The sequence below is a fragment of the Malaclemys terrapin genome, chromosome 5 (genome assembly GCF_027887155.1).
Source record: "Malaclemys terrapin pileata isolate rMalTer1 chromosome 5, rMalTer1.hap1, whole genome shotgun sequence".
Classification (NCBI taxonomy): domain Eukaryota; kingdom Metazoa; phylum Chordata; order Testudines; family Emydidae; genus Malaclemys; species Malaclemys terrapin.
In genome coordinates, this window is record NC_071509.1 from 17375412 (window position 1) to 17392243 (window position 16832).

The window sequence follows — 16832 nt, forward strand, 5'->3', positions numbered from 1 at the left end:
CTGACTCAAAGAGCTTAGTTTCCGTTTTAACATGGAGCTTTATTAATCTTCTTTTACAGTAAATACTCTCAACAAGGTCTAAAATGCCTGATCATGTGTGAATATCCCAAAGCTGCTTACAAGATAATCAATTAACCCCGACCCTCCCTGTCTTCTCCCTGTTCTGAGAATAAAACCATTGATGCACGCAGATATAGACAGAGTTAATCAGAATACAAACACCTGTATATGAAAATGCAGCCACAGAACACATTTTGTATCACAAAGCTAGGGTCAATTTAGTGGAAGTGTGTTCACAATGATTTGGATTACAGAATCGTGCCTCTGAAACATGTCTGTATCTGTATGTATGATAGCCCCTCCCCCCAGAGTACTGGAGCCACAGAAATGATTTATTTTTCCCCACAACATCCCGGGGAGGTAGGGAAGTATTATTATCTCCCCTTTACAGGGGAGCAGCTGAAACACAGCTAGATTCAGCCCAGTCACCCAGGAAGTCTGAGAGACATCCAGGGAGAGAACCCAGATCCCCATGCAGTGCCAAGACCACACAACATGAAAGTGACGAGGAAGTTTTCTAGAATGTCCTCTCTTTGGAGATGCGTCTCCCACAAGAATAAGATTTATGATAGCAGAGGGCTGTTGAATCTAGGCAAGGCATTACATGATCCAGTGCCTGGAAGCTGCAACTAGACAAGTTCGGACTGGAAGTAAGATGCACATTTTTAATAGTGAGGTCTAAGTAACATTACGTACCTAGGGATGAGCTAGATTCTCCAACACTTGAAGTTTTTAAATCAAGACTCGGTGTCTTCCTAAAAGATAAGCGGTAACTCAACCAGACGTTACAAACTTGATTTAAAGTGAAATTCTATGGCCTGTGTTCTGCAGGGTTCAAACTAGATGATCACGGTGTTTTCTTCTGGCCTTAAAATCTATGCATTTATGACAAATAATTGGCTATCCCCAGAACTTTATATAGATAGTTTTTGCTCTAAGCAGTTTGACTTGTGTCAGCATTTAAGTCCTTTTACTTCTGTTGTGGGTCCTGGTAGGCCTCACTGTTCCATACAGGCCGCCTTGCAGTATTTTATCTTCAAGAGCATGTCTTGCTTGGTAAGATACTGACCTGAGTTTCTTTCTCCAATCACCTTCTTAGCAGACCACAGCAAGTATTGGATCCATAGATGGATTGACACTTGGGGCTCAGGCAGCCAATTGGGTATCAGTTGCAATTGTGCAAAATCCTTCTTGACAGAGCACCTCCCAAATTACCCACAGGATGCAAGGTCACAGCTCTTGGGAGAAATGCTAAAAAAAGAATTTCCTAATGCACCTTGGATGCTGGTACAGGTGATTAAGGCTACGTTTATGTCACAGAGGTCATGGAAGTCACGGAATCCCTGACTTCCAGAGACCTCCATGACATTCTCTGCTTCAGCCCCAGGGGCTGCAGGACCCTGCAGCTGACAGCCAGTGGGGCCCTGGCAGGGTTCCAGCAACAGCAGTGACAAGCGACAGGGGGCCCCCTGCAAAGTTCCAGCCTCAGGTGACAGACTTCTGAGGGGGCCCTCTCCAGGGTTCCAGCGATGGGCGACAGCTTCGCACAGGGGATAGGGGGATGCCTCGGGTGAGCAGCTGGGGGTGTCCGGTTTTCTCTTTGGGAAATATGGTCACCATGGGCGGAGGGGGAACCCCACAGCTCCCAGCCACCACGGTGGTGGGGGGAAACCATGGCACTGCAGCAGCAAAAGTCACAGTCAGGTCACGGCTTCCGTGAATTTTTGTTTACTGCCCGTGACCTGTCCATGACTTTTACTAAAAATAACCATGACAAAAATCTTCGCCTTACTAGTGATTTAGTTGATGATGCACTTCTCTGAGAGTCTCTAGTGAACCAGTGTCCCATGAGATTAAACCTAAAATTGTAGTCCATGACTTGTAACAGTGTTAATCCAGCTGTCTTGATCAGATTCCTATTCTGCCTACCTCACCTACATTCTCTCTGTCGTCTCAGTTAGAGTATTACCTTCTTTGCCTATACTGTTGTGTGTGATTTAAAACAGTCACTGTGTTTTACCTCCGACGGGGGTATACTGCAGTGACAGGATCAGTGATTCCGGTTTATAATCTGAAAAGCCTCTGGGATCTTTTGAGATACAAAGTACTATACAAGTACCAGAAATGGCCCAGAAGACAGCTTTCAGAGCTGGTACAGAAAAGAGTTTGGGGATGACACAGAGTCAGGGCCGGGGTTTGGATTCAGGCTCAGACCCGACATAGCAGCAGTCTCATGACCAGTCCTTATGAAATTTCAGCTGTTGAGATGAGATGGCCGCTATTTTGAGCTGAAGTCTCTCTGTTCTCGAGAGAATGTGGCCACTGAAGCCAGGAAAGAGTTTGGGCTCTGATCCATTTGGACACTTTCATTCGAATTCGTTACTCCCCCTCCCGGAAATTCAGTGGGAGTCGCCAGCCCTGGGTCTGCCAAGGGGCTGTGAAATTGTCCTCCTGACAGGCTGGAAGTTCTGTCTGTCCGATTTCCATGTTTTTTAATGTGTGAGTGAATTTTAAAATGCAGTAAAGTGCGGGAATGATTGATTTAAGCTAAACATAGGATGAAGTTCCATTCCCCTGCCTTGTCCATTGCCTTGCCTGTCCTAACACTCAGTGGGGAATGCCACCACACCGCGGGGTTAGGTGAGAGGCTGTGCACCGTGCAGCATACTCCACTTAGGCTCTAGCTGTGGGCGTGTGTTTGGGGGCATTTGTGGGTGGGAACAGTGGGGGCATGGGCCAGTGCGTCTGCCTACCACATGAATCCACCCAGGTCCCACGTTGGAGTGATGGGAGCCACTTTTGTAGCTGCAGTACATCATAATCTAGATGCGCAGGCGCCCCACCCCCTTCCTCCATGTTGGAGGGGAAGATCCCATCTCTGCCAGCCCCGGCATGATGTCCCCACAGAAATTATGCAGCCTTTGTACAGGGTGCACAAATGTCACCCACAATGTGAGCAGAGGCCAGTGCCCCACAGGCCCAACCTGCAGCATTTTGTGCTATTCCATTCCTGGTCTGAGGGGGCCAACACACTTTGAGGGTGTGTGACATGGTCCAATGGGGACTCATCAGGCTAAATTCCCCTCATGTCCCAACTCCAAGGCGTAAGCTCATGTATCCAAAGGTTAGTGCTTTAACCAATGCTAGCAGCACCTAGCCCTCGCCCCATGTTATCCTACAGAGCTAGCAGAGAGCGAGTGTTCTGATTCACAGACACTGGAGTGCTGGAAGAGTAAATGAGGAATCGTTCTATACAAGCTGTGGCTTTCACATCAGCGGACCACATAATGGGACTGTAACAAACGAGTGCTCTTTGAGCAATGCCGGGAACTGTGGGGATCCCAAGTTAATGTAGTTACCATTCGATTATAAATAGTGTCCGTGGGTGGAAGCTCCTGGTTTAATTTTTGTACAAGAACAAAACATTCTGAAAATCTGCCGCCTTTATTCCATGTAATTCTTTCTATTGCTCCCTGAAAAGCCAGGCATGTGGGCGGTGCCCGGTTGCCAGCCCTGGAGAATGAAGTCCTCTCTTCATCCAGGGGGCGAAGTGGGTTGCACATCCCACTCTGGTGGATCTACAGAGCATGATCAGCTGCTACTGCTCCCAAGTTCTAGCTAATGGGTTTAGTCCTGTTGCTCAAGCAGTAGGGGGCTTTCTTTTGGAGTTAAAGGTCCTGGTTCTATCCTCACCTGCAGGGCCAGCCTTAGGGAAAATGGCACCCAGCGCACACTTGTATTTTGGTGCCCCCATTGCCTCCCCAGGCTCCCCACCGTCCCCCCCATCCCCCCAGCTGCCTCCCCATCGATCCCCACATTGCTCCTGGCTTCTGCTGCTTCCTCAAGCTCCCCATCCCCCTCCTTCATCCCCAGGCCCCACTGCCCCAAGCTCCCTTCCATGGTCTCACAGCCCAGACCTGCCCCACTCCTTGCCTCTTGACCACAGTGTCCCCACCACCCCCCGACCATGACGCCCACCTGCAAGGCAGCCCTGCTCACTTGTAACCACTCAACGAGGGGCCTGTGATAAGTGATAGCTCATATGGTGATTTAAACTGCTGGGGAGCTCAGATGCTTGGGGCAAGCTTCCCTGGCACAGAGACCATGGTCTGCAGAAGACATCCTCTCTACTGAGACTGCCAAAAAAGGTGCTAAATGTGGAGGAGGTTTTGTGAGGTGGGCATATGTCCATTGGGATTCAAAACTAGTGAAGCAACTAGTTCTTATTTATGGTAGGTCCCATCATGTGCTAGATTCCAGACATTCAAGGAATGATAGTCCCTGACCAAGGGGCGCATAGTCTGAGTTTCATCTAAGCTGATTTGGACTCCCCTTCCTCACATTTCCTGTGGCATCTCAGAATGATACAGTTTGACACAAGTGTCTTAACTCTGATTTTGGTGGTTTCCTGGGTTACAAAGCACTGATGACTAAGTTACATTGCTAGGACCCATAAAACATGCTCACATTGAAGTAATGCTAAAAAAAAACCACTGGGTTTATTTCGAGCTTTGACTATGTGGGATGGGTTTCAGAAGAAATCAAAACTTAACAGAGCAAAACCGTGCAAACAGAAAGCGATGAGAAAAACTTCCCCAAAGCCACATCCACTATAACTGTTGAGCTTTGCACAGCTGTTACTGAAAACACCCACATGGTTCACCCGGGCCACTGAGCCCTTGTTACAGCTTTGAGTATTTAACGACCTAATCCCCATTTGAACAAATGGCCTAGCAATGGTTATCTAAAATACTCATGTGGCTGCCATTAGCTGAATGCCTCACAGTTTTTTAATGTATTTAAACTATGTCTGTTCACACCGCCCCTGAGAGCTTCCCTATTATCCCCACTTTACAAATAGGAAGCTGAGGCACAAAGAGACTAAGTGACTTGTTCAAGGTTGCATAAGTTGTCTGTGGCAGATCAGGGAACTGAATTTAGTCTCTCATGTCCCAGGCTAGCACCCTAACTACTAGATCATTCTTCCGCTTTTAATGACAATCTCTGTATCTCATTACTGATTCCCTGATCCAAATTTTGTTTCTCAGTAGCCTTTTCAATCAATGCAATATACGAAAACACTGAAATCCAAGGAAAGATGGCCAGTCTCTACCCCTTCTACCTAGGAGGGGTGAGATCGCCTTGCGGCTCTTAGAGGCATGGTCTGGCCCATTTCTATTCCAGTGCAGTTTACCATCAGGTCACATGTAGTGTTTTTCACGGGGATGCTAATGTAAGGGATTTGAGAACATGGTGAAGAAGACTCCTGGACAGTGCAAATGCAGTAGGCATGGTTCCTCTAAGTGCTGCAGAGACAAGCAGGAGGGAGCATTTCATGAGCTGAAAATTCATTCCTCTTCACATCAATCGTCTTTGGCAAGAGAAAAAAAAATTCTAATAGATAGCAATGAGATGGCAAAGCTACATCCGTTAGCCAGTCCCTCCTTCAGTGGGTTCTCAATTCTTCCAAGCAGCAAGGCCCAAGAAAGTGGCCACTAGTGTATGTTTCAGCCGTTGTAACGTTGTGGGATCTTTATCTACGCAAGCTGAGGGAGACGGTTATCCATAGTAAGCTTCCTGGAGCACAGCAATACTCTTCCTTGTGAATGGAACTAAAAAGGAACTTTAGGACTTTATTCACACAGTTTCCAGACAATCAGTTGTGTTTGTACAAGCTTTTTTTATTATTGTTATTTTAAAATTTTGACACATTTCAGCTGCAATTACAGAATGTGCCCAGCAGGTGGCATTTATTCAATTGTTAAAATCTGGAAATCTACATACAGTAAAAAGAGAGATTAGATGCATCTGGACTGTGTGTCGTGAGAACTTACTAAACAAGGCAGCACTGGCCCTATGAATTTTATTTAGGAACCACAGTTTGAAAAATTCTGGCCCATGACTCTCAGATGTGCTGGCTCAGCCGGGCAGTATTTATGGATGGTTTGTGTTGTGAAAGACTGTATGTTTCTCATGTGCAAAGTACAACCGTGCCCTTTCAGCCTGAATCACTTGGATGTTAGAACTCTTCTAGAGTCGGGACATTTACACCAGTGTAGTTCACTGGGGGGCGGGGGGGAGAAAGATAAAAATCACACTGTTGCATGTCCCTTCTTATATTGGAACGAATGCATCTCTACTAGGGATTGCACTTGTATAGCTACTATGCTAAAAAACCCAGAATAAACAGGGCTGTAGATTAAAGACATCAGTAACTACCAAACCATTGAATTATAATTTGCAATTTTTACCAATCTGTGCCAGATTAAGAACAGAACACTAGCAGTGAGGAAGCTCATTTGAAAATAAGAATGGCCATACTGGGTCAGAGCAATGGTCCATCTAGCCCCATATCCTGTCTTCTGACAATGGCCAGTGCTAAAATGCTTCAGAGAGAATAGGACAATTACCAAGTGATCCATCACTTGTCATCCAGTCCCAGTTTCTGGCAGTCACAGGTTTAGGGACACCCAGAGCATGGGGTTGGCATCCCTGACCATCATGGCTAATAACCATTGCTGTTTTATCCTCCAGGAACCTTTTTTTTTTTTTTTCCAACCCAGTTATATTAAATTGGCCTTCACAATATCCCCTGGCAATGAGTTCCCCAGGTTGACTGTGCGCCGTCTGAAGAAGTACTTCCTTGAGTTTGTTTTAAACCTGCAACCTATTAATTTCATTGGATGACCCCTGATTCTTGTATTATATGAAGGGGTAAATAACACTTCCTTATTTACTTTCTCCACACCATTTATGATTTTATAGACCTCTGTCATATCCCCCCCTTAGTCATCTCTTTTCTAAGATGAACAGTCCCAGTCTTTCTAATCTCTCCTCATGTGGAAACTGTTCCATACCCCTGATCATTTTTGTTGCCCTTCTCTGTACTTCTTCCAATGCTAATTTATCTTTTTTGAGATGAGCCGACCAGAACTGCATGCAGTATTCCAGGTATGGGCATATCATGGATTTATATAGTGATATTATAATATTGTCTGTCTTATTATCTCATTAAATGACACTGAATGCAATTCTATCTAGCTCCTGTACTGCTGAAGCCCTCACAGCTAGCTTTGGGGTCTGGCACACTAACTGTTTGTGACATGCCCAGCCAAGGTTTTACTGACCCAACCCCTAACTAAAGTATATTTGTTCATAGGTCTCTTTCAATCTTTCCTAAAATCTTTGTAAATAGGTCTCTTTGCCCACACAAAAGCTCACACATCAGGATTCAAAGCAGACAATAACACATGCAGTTACCGGGCATAAGGGCTCATATGCAGACTTGAGAGCATGGATATGGATACTGCAGCACAGTAAAGAGATCCACTGGAAATTTGGCCCTTAGAGACATGCATCCATTTTTCAGTAACTCTCGGCCTTTAAATTTGCACCTGCCACTCTTGAGTGCAGAGATTTGCCCCCTCAAATCCGCACATGCAAGCAGCACTCAGACCACCCAAACCAAGCTGCCAAACACAAGAACATCTGAATTTGCACTTGCCAGTGCCATGCAAAACTGGGGGTTGCACATGCAAATGATTACAGCCTGAAAATTGCAGAGGCACACCTGGAAATGTAGCCCTTGCAGAGTTAGTCAAGATAGAAAAACAAGACGTTAAAAAACTCCAAACTACTAGAGCATCTTAAGCTCCTTATGCCACCTTCTACACTTGGCACCATATTTCATTTTTAATGGCCACCCAGTTCTCTCCACCCAAATCTCATGGGCCAAAGAAGCCTCAAGGGCGTGCTAGCACTCTCAAACCCCTGTGAGATTGGGGAGGTACAGAAACAAATCCTGTTGCTTTTTTGGTTATTTCAAAAAGGTTCCTCAAGTTCCACTCTTCACACCAAGCTGCAGTAGCCAGGCTTGGTGCAAGGTAAGTTCCATGGGAGAATCTATTCCCCCAGCTGCTATGTCAATACTGATATTGCCAGCAGGCCTTGCTCCTGACTTCTGCAAACCTGCTCTGCGAGGAGCAATGGCCTGTGGATCTGCATTACAATAGGTGCACCAGCTGCTCTGTCCCACGCCCCTCAGGGATGTGGAGTCTCCCCCCGGGAAAGGTTCTTCCAGATCCTCCCCTTCCCCATACAGCAGAATCACACTGGCAGGGCTCTCTGCGGCTACAGAGAAAGGGACAGACTTTGGCCCAATGTGTTGCAATAGCAGGTAGAGGATATCCACCATTGCCCTCCAAGCACCATTGCCTGCAAGCGGCTTCTTGGTAATTGTGAAGAGGTCACTCAGCTTTAGAAAAAAAAATAGACAAAAACAATGCTGTCCAGTCAAACCACACACAAGAGATGAGCTCTGGTATTGGATTGGCGTGCATTCAATCCAACTACCCAGCCTGCCGTCGGAACAGCTACGATGAATGACGACACCAGAGGAAGCACAGAAGCTGGATGCAGAATTTCTACTTATCATGCCAATCACAGAGACAGGCAGCCCCCATCAGGCTTGCAAAACAACCGTAGTCGCTCCAGGAGCCAAGCTGTGTGAAGCTCGCCTTGCCCAAAAATCTTTTTATTTCATTAAAGACGATTGATTAAAAAGTGCCAATCATCACCTCTAGGCACACGAGCCAAGGATGCTTTTGTGCAATTCCTATTAGGGAAAGTGACTGTAAAAAATGGCATTGGGGACGCCATCATGTTTATTGTCCCTCTGTGACTTCCAGGTCAAATGTGCTCAGTCAACAGGTAAAACCATCTTTTTCCTCACTGCCAGCCCTGCAAACTCATCCGGGGATATGAAGTCAGCTATATTCTGTCTGGCTTTTGCATCACCACCTGTAACCCTGGCTCCACTGAGGCCTAGTCTTCACTTACCGGCTGGTCCGGAGGCACGCCATCGATGTTCTGGGATCGATTTATCGCGTCTGGTTAAGACGCGATAAATCGATCCCGGATCGATCCCGGAAGTGCTCACAATCGACGCCGGTACTCCAGCTCGCCGAGAGGAGTACGCGGCGTCGACGGGGGGAGACTTCCGGCCGCGTCTGGACCGCGGTAAGTCCGGAGTAAGGTACTTCGAATTCAGCTACGTTATTAACGTAGCTGAATTTGCATACCTTAGTCCGAAGTCCGGACTAAGTGTAGACCAGCCCTTTGAGACCTAATTACAGCTGTAATTAAGATGCAGTCAGGGTGTATTCCTCTAACTGCGTTTACAGATGTGCACACACTTACACCTACCGGTATAACTACACCCCACCCGACTCAGGGTTACTCTGGACAATGCATGAACCAGAAAAAAAACCAGCTTGACTTTCAGATCCCAAGATGAGTTTGCAAGGAAAGCAAACAACAAGGTTTCTTTTTACTTATAAATTTGGCCTATTTGATCGAGATTCAATGACAGACAGGGAAAGCCTCCAATGCCATTTTCAGAGAGTCACATTTCAGTGCATATCATCAAATTACAAATCTACAAATTGACAAAGTCACCCCAAAATATTTTAAATAACTGAACCAAGAAGAACCTAGCCTCACTCAGCAATCCGAAGAGACTGAGTACCATGTGCAATTAGCACATGTTTTTCATTCACTGTCAGCAATGACCTAACCCAGTAACTTTCCAGCTAATTTCCAACTATATCCAATAGTGTCCATTACAACCCATGGCTACATATTGAAACACACCATCAGCTAACCTTATGCATGTGGCATGGAAAATAAACTTCCAGCCTTTGTGTAATGCTCCTATGCTACCCAATTACCTCCTCTGGCATCACGCTTCTTGCGGGGTTGATGAACAGGTATGGGTTCAACTTTGGTGGAGTGATTTCTTTCTTCTTCTTTTGTATGGCTTGGGTAGGTAGCAATGACTACAAATGTATATCTAAGTTTGATAGCCAGCACATTGCCACAGCAGTGAGCTGGTGAATGTCCTTCAAGCCCCTGGCAAAAAAAAACTGAAGAGCAACCTCAGATATGATGTGCTCCATCATTTGTGCCTGGTGACCACAGTCATATACAGGGGTTTGCCTCATTTTCCATTTAAAGAGTGTTTGTCCGCATCTTCCATGAGATGTCCTGATGCGATTCAATCTGCATCAGTCTCTCCAACATAAATCAAAACCCGATGGTTCCTCAGCAGGGTCAGTGATGAGCTGTGTGTTTTGACCAGTCGAAATGCTCCATGTGGCTCTCCATAGAGCCTCAGCATCGAAGTTGGGTGTAAGGGTCTTGATACGATTCCATAGAGGTTCGCGGGATTTTAAGCTTGTTTTTAGCAGGTTCTGCAGGTCATCATGCAGCGGGATCCTCGTGTTTGCATTGACATGGTTAAGAAAGTGAGATGTCTAAGCAGCTCTTCTAATCTGTGGAGGCTGGATGTCTAACAGGACCAGGAGTCGATTTAAGTGTCCCTGACACTATGCACATAGCATTGTTGAGTTGAGTGCCAAGAAGTTGAGTGTGACTGCTCTGAGACCACACTGGCGCACAATATTCAGCTGCAGAATATGCCAAGACAATTGTTGTGGTTCGTAAGGTCTGTGGACTGGAGCCCCATGATGTTCCAGCCAATTCTCTTATCTTATCACGGGTGTTCGAGGAGTTGTCGAAAGGTCAAACTCCAGACCAGTGAATTGCCAAGATATCTTGGATTAGCCTCGTGGCTGACGCTCTCACCACAGAACTGCACATCGAGTTTGGCATTAGCCAGTTTATTGTTCAGATGGAAAGCGGTTACCATGGATTTTTTTGGGGATTAGGTCTAAATTTCCAGTGTTGGAAATAATCAGTCTTTGTGCTAAGATCTCGGGTTAGGGTGCAGCTGATGGTATGAAGGCTTGTATGCTGAACAGCTAGGGCAATGTCATCCGAATTCATGAATTTCCTTGACTCCATCACTGGAATATCCACGGTATATAGATTAAAAAGTATCAGGGCCAGGACCGAGGCCTGAGGGATGCAAGAGTTAAGAGTTCTTGGTTTACTGTTCTGGCCATTAAGGGTATGCCTTAAGCAGCAGTCCCCACTCGTTGCCACCAAGAGGCGGATCATTCGCCAGCAGTGAATGACATGGGAGATCTTAAGGAAGAGGCCCTGTCTCCCAACAGCGTTGAGTGCTGAGGACAGATCAACAAGGGCGATCCCGGTCTTCAACTTATGTTGGAATCCTGCCTCAATGTGGCCGGTAAGTGAAGTTACTTGGTCACAGCAGTTCCTCTTCGGGCAAAATCCTGCCTGCTCTGCTGGGAGGATGTCTTTGATGGTATCAGCAGCACTCGTTCCATGAGCTTGCTGGTGGTTGAAAGGAGAGGATCAAGACAACAACCTTCACATGGTGCTTCTGTTAAGTGTTGGTGTTTTTCGTGCTCTGTGTTTTGTGCAAAACCACCAACATACCAATGTCGTCACTTGGCCCAGTGAATGTAGCAGCGGTTCTACTTCCTCACACTGCTCTTTTCAGTGATTTCTTTCACTTGTCCTGATTACTCAATCACTTGGTGGTGCCTCCACCTCCTGCGCACCTTCCTGGCAAAAGTGCCAGGGCACTGCTTAGAAGGGAAAAAATTCTAACCGCTGTCTAATCCCGATCTGGCCACCTCATCAGGGCCGGCTCCAGGCACCAGCATTCCAAGCAGGTGCTTGGGGCGGCAATCTGCAAGGAGTGGTAGTCCGTGTGTTTTTGCTGCCTCAAGCAGCACGCTGAATTGCCGCCGCGGACAGCAGGGGCAGTCCATGCACCGTTAGGACGGCACACGCGTTTCCGCGGTGGCGGCAATTCGGCAGCAGCTGAAGACAAGCTGCCTCCGTATTGCCACTGCCACGGAAACGCGCGTGCTGCCCTAATGGTACACGGACTGCCCCCCGCCATCTGCGGCGACAATTCGGTGCACTGCTTGGGGCAGCAAAACACAGTAGAGCTGGCCCTGCACCTCATATATGGAAGGAATAACAGAGACATACAGTATATCAGACTGAGTGATTGTATTAAACAAAACGTAAACATTAATTAATGAATACTCTTAGGGTCACACGTGCCCAACCCCGTGACCTAGAGCGGAGGGGAATAATGTCCCGTCGGTACACATACTGTGTGCGGCTGGTGAGGGTGATGTATTTGGTAATAGTGGAGAGCAAGATATCCCACCACTTTAGGACATAGTCAGTGGATAGGTATTTTTCAGACAATGGCCCTGACTACCTATCTAAAGGTTGATGCACTCAAACGCTGTGACTTGGATGATCCTCCGGTTCAGATCATGGCCTGGTTCCCTCAGAAGCTGTAGGAGGGGACTGATGTTCTTGATTGAAGTCCATGCTACCCTAGACTGAGCTTATAGATGTTTGCATTACAAAAAGTGGAAAAAAGCTTCTGCCTCTGTGGTACCTCTCCCCACAGAGGTACTCAGGAACAGGCACAGACCCGATCCAAAATCACGCTAAATGTCCTCAATCCCTATTTCTTATTCTATAAAAGCCTTAAAACCGGCAGGAGATCCTGATCTAGCAGCAAGAAGCATTTCTTCCCATGTGGTAACTGCTTTAGCTAGAGAGCTAAGGAACTAATCTAGTTGGGAGCTTTCCCAGATGAAACCTATAGACTGAGAGCTACCATCAACAGGGACTAGAACAAGTTTAGGAATGTTGTCACCAGCAATCCAGAGACCATTTTTCCGGGGGGGCCCTGCATGCAGGCATGGGACTCCCTAGCTCACCAAAAAAAAACAAACACATTTTTACTTCTGTAGCTAGCTCCTCTCTATGTTACATGGTTTCTCTCTCCTCCCAACATGGCTCCTCAGGGGCTGCCCTGTCATGAGACCCTTCCTCACAAGTCAGATTTATTTAGTTCCCTAGGCTTAAACCGTCAATCATCCTTGCTTTAATCCTCCTCTCTGTCTGCTTCCTCCTTTAAGCAAGCGGTCTGGTCGCCACCCAGGCACAGGCAGCAATAACTCCCTCACAGCCGGCAGAACTAGCATCTCCCCTCTCTCCCACTTGATTGCCTCACATCTGGGACTCTGAGTCTGCCCAAGAGTTCATCCCAGGGACAGTGTGCCTCTCCCTGAGTTACTAGAAGACACCTAGGAACCAAGGAAAGCTCTACAGAGGTTCCAATTGCAAGCAACGTTGTGTGGTGAGGGTGGGGGCAGGGTGCTCACTGTGTTAACCGCTGGCTCTTTGTATCAAAATTGATCAAAGAAGTCACAGATCCACATGTTAATCCATGGCTGGAACAGCCAGACTTCTTTATATGGTCATGAACAGGCGAGTGGAGGGGGTCAAATGACCAGCCCACTTTATTGTCTGCGGCTTGTGACAGAGTCAAGATGTTGCAGAAAGCTATTTTCAATTTTTTCAAGTACGTTTCTGGCCTCTCTCGTAGCAAAGCTAACCTGCCAAGTGTGAACAAAATTAAGGCTGTCCAACGGGGAGAAGCGATGGCTCAGAGCTATGATCTCCCCCATTCATCTCAAAGCGGGGCTGACTCTAAAACCCAATAGTGACACTTACGGGTCAGATTTTCCAAAAGACAGCTGGGTAAATGAGCATGCAAAATACACACTCATGCTTCATTCTCACATGTAATTACACATGCATGCTGCCAACCAGACAAGGGGCAGAAACGGTGGGAATCAAACAAAAGACCTGCATCAGTTTTCCCCACTGAGTGATGCTAAATGCAATAACTTTACTAAACCTTGAGTTACTCCATACCGGAGTCTTGGTACAAATCTCTCACATTTTCAGTAAAAGACCAGGAGTGAAATGGAATCAATGGGAGTTTAAAATCAATCTATCTGTAAAATGTAGACAGGAGGAAGGACTAAGAATGTGTCAGTGTTTGTGTTGTGTTCCAAAGATATAAATTCCAGATTTATCTGCATGCACTCCAGCCGCATTCACTGTGTTAGGTGTAGCTGCATTGAATGGAGGCAGGATTAGGTGGAATAGCTTGGCAGAGCTGTGACTATGATGTGAAGAAAAGTGCTCAAGTAACTTGAGGGATCAAGTTTGCCTTATTTTAGTGCTGAGTTTTGTGGGTTGTGACTGCAGATGTGCACAGGAGTGTCTTCCTGCCATGGGGACTGTCAGCAGTCTGGCGCCATACATGACAGTGGTCTTTAGGGCTCAGGGGAAGGATGGTAATATTTTGCACGTCTGGGGTGGTTGCAGTGGAGTCTGCTCCGTGGTTGAATGCAGGCCAGGTGTAGGCAGCTGCTGTTTTCCATGCCTGACCTAAACCCAAATTTTGCCTCAGCAAAGAGAAGACTATGCTCATGTGCTCTGCTCCCAAAGTGTTCCAACAGCATCTGTAAGGGTAGAGTGGCAGTCTGTGTGTTACCGGTGAGCTGGGGCATCGTTCAAAGAGCACAGAGTGAAGGCTGCATTACAGGGGTGGCATGTACCTTAACTTTGTACCTGCTGGCTTTCAGAGGTCTAAGTTAGCCATTCTCCACATTCGGGAAGGGTACAGGGCACCACTGGGCAACCTTAACTCTGGGTTAATGAAGTTCTGAGGAGCATTTAACAATACGCATAGACCGCAAATTCCCAGCTGCAGTCTCTAGTCTTCCCATATCATTTGGCATAACAAGTGCCTTGACTTGACCCGCAATTCTGTTCATTGTAACGGCCCCCTCTCCACTCAGATTTGCACAATGGATCTCCGGCTCAGACAAATGGAGCATCTGAACATTTTGGAGGCGACAGAAAGGGGCTCCTCTTTCTGTCTGCACGTTTTGTGCTGACTCAGCCCAGCCAACAGCAGGAGTCTCACATCCTACACCGAACAAGCTATGCCCTACACAGACCATCTCACTACACTTTCAGCCACAGACACGCATCAGGAAGTTATGGCAGGCCGTGTAGCCCCCTATGCACCAGAGGGTGAGGCAACTTCAAAAAGATACACTTGAGGAAGAATGACATGTTCTAGCCAATAAAGGCAGTGGTACGCGCCCACACCAGCTCATTACAGGTGGCCACAGCAACTGCACGCTGTCCTGAAATTGGACTCCTTACAAGTAGTTAGATAACTGATATGGTCCATTAGATTGGCAGGCCGGCAGGCCTGAGTGCCAGAAAAACCATCCCCTGCTCAAAAGGAACACTGTTAGCAGTAACTGAAGAGGGATGCAACAGAAGAAAACAAACAATAGTGGAGGCAGTTGGTGTAATTGGCCAGCAGACTAAGATAAATTCATTCCAGCTTGTGAATATGGCTGCTGAGCGTGATTCACTGAGTAAATCACATGGCCCTGAATACGGGGCAGGCAGGAATGAAATGAAGTACAAGACAAAGGCCAGTCTGCCTTTTAAAGAGCCGGAGTGAAAAACCACCTCCCTGCTCAGTGCTTCGGGTTTCAGTTGCCTGGTTTCTCTGATGTCACAAGCTTACCAGTTTCCCAGCCAGCCATTAAGTCTTCCAGGGGAGACCCAAACCTGAGTTAATGTAAAATATAAATCAAATTCTAAAAAATGTTCTTTAAACCCCACAACTCTTTCAAGTCCTCTTTATAAATCAGAAAGCAAGTGGAAAAAAAGGTGCACGTTCATTTTTTGTTTCCTTTAAGATTAGCCCATGACTTGCTTTTAGAGCAGTTTCTATCCAATGGGTGACGTTCCATTGTCATTAACATTCAAGCAAGAAAGCAGGTTACATTTGTAATTGATAGCAGAATTTGACTCAACAGTAGGGTGACCAGAAAGCAAGTGTGAAAAATCAGGACAGGGGGTGGGGAGTAATAGGAGCCTATATAAGAAAGAGAACCAAAAATCGGGACTATCCCTATAAAATCGGGACATCTGGTCACCCTACTCAACAGGTTATTTTCACCCTTATATTATGACCCTGTATGATAAACATTTACCGTCAATGTGGGCCTAATAAAACGGGGCTAAAGTCATCCTTCATGCAGTGCTGTATTATGGCATTGGAGCTGAAAGGTTGGAAGATGGGACTCTGCGGGGGAAGGGGAATCAGGCAGGAGGAGAAGTGAGGCTGTAGGAACGGTGAGCTGCCCACAGACAGAGTCAGTACGCTTTCCCCCATAGCCCAGATTATATTCTAGTCAAATGAATGTTTGGTTATTTGTGATGCAAATACGGCAGCTGGACTAGAGGGCAAGAGAGTCCCCCTTTTCCTATCACGTCTTGGAAGTTTGGCAGACTAAATAATGCAGCGTTAAGGCTGATCAGTGTTCTGGGCCAGCAGCGCACCAACGTGGTCTCACTAAAAATCTCAGTTAAACTGAGGCCGATTTTTGACCATAGCCAAACCCAAGTGTTTCTCACAAAGGCAGATTCAGAAAATGGGAGGCACAATGATAACTAAATTCTCTCTCTTAAAGGGGCAGGCATGTCTCTGCACAAGCCCATTCTTTACAAAGTTCACAGAGCCCCCCCTCACCTACCATTGCAATAGAAGTCTCTAGGGCAGGGGTGGCCAACCTGAGCCTGAGAAGGAGCCAGAATTGACCAATGTACATTGCCAAAGAGCCACAGTAATACGTCAGCAGCCCCCCCCCCCATGAGCTTCCCCTGCCCCCTCCCAGCACCTCCCACCCAGCAGCAGCCCTCCCCACACCTCCCGATCAACTGTTTCGTAGCATGCAGGAGGCTCTGGGGGAAGGAAGGAGCAAGGGCACTGCAGACTCATGGGAGGGCATGGGAAGGGGTGGCGTGGGGGCAGGGCTTGTGGCAGAGCACACTGGAAAGTTGGCGCCTGTAGCTCCAGCCCTGGAGTCGGTGCCTACACAAGGAGCCACATATTAACTTCTGAAGAGCCACCCCTGCTCTAGGTG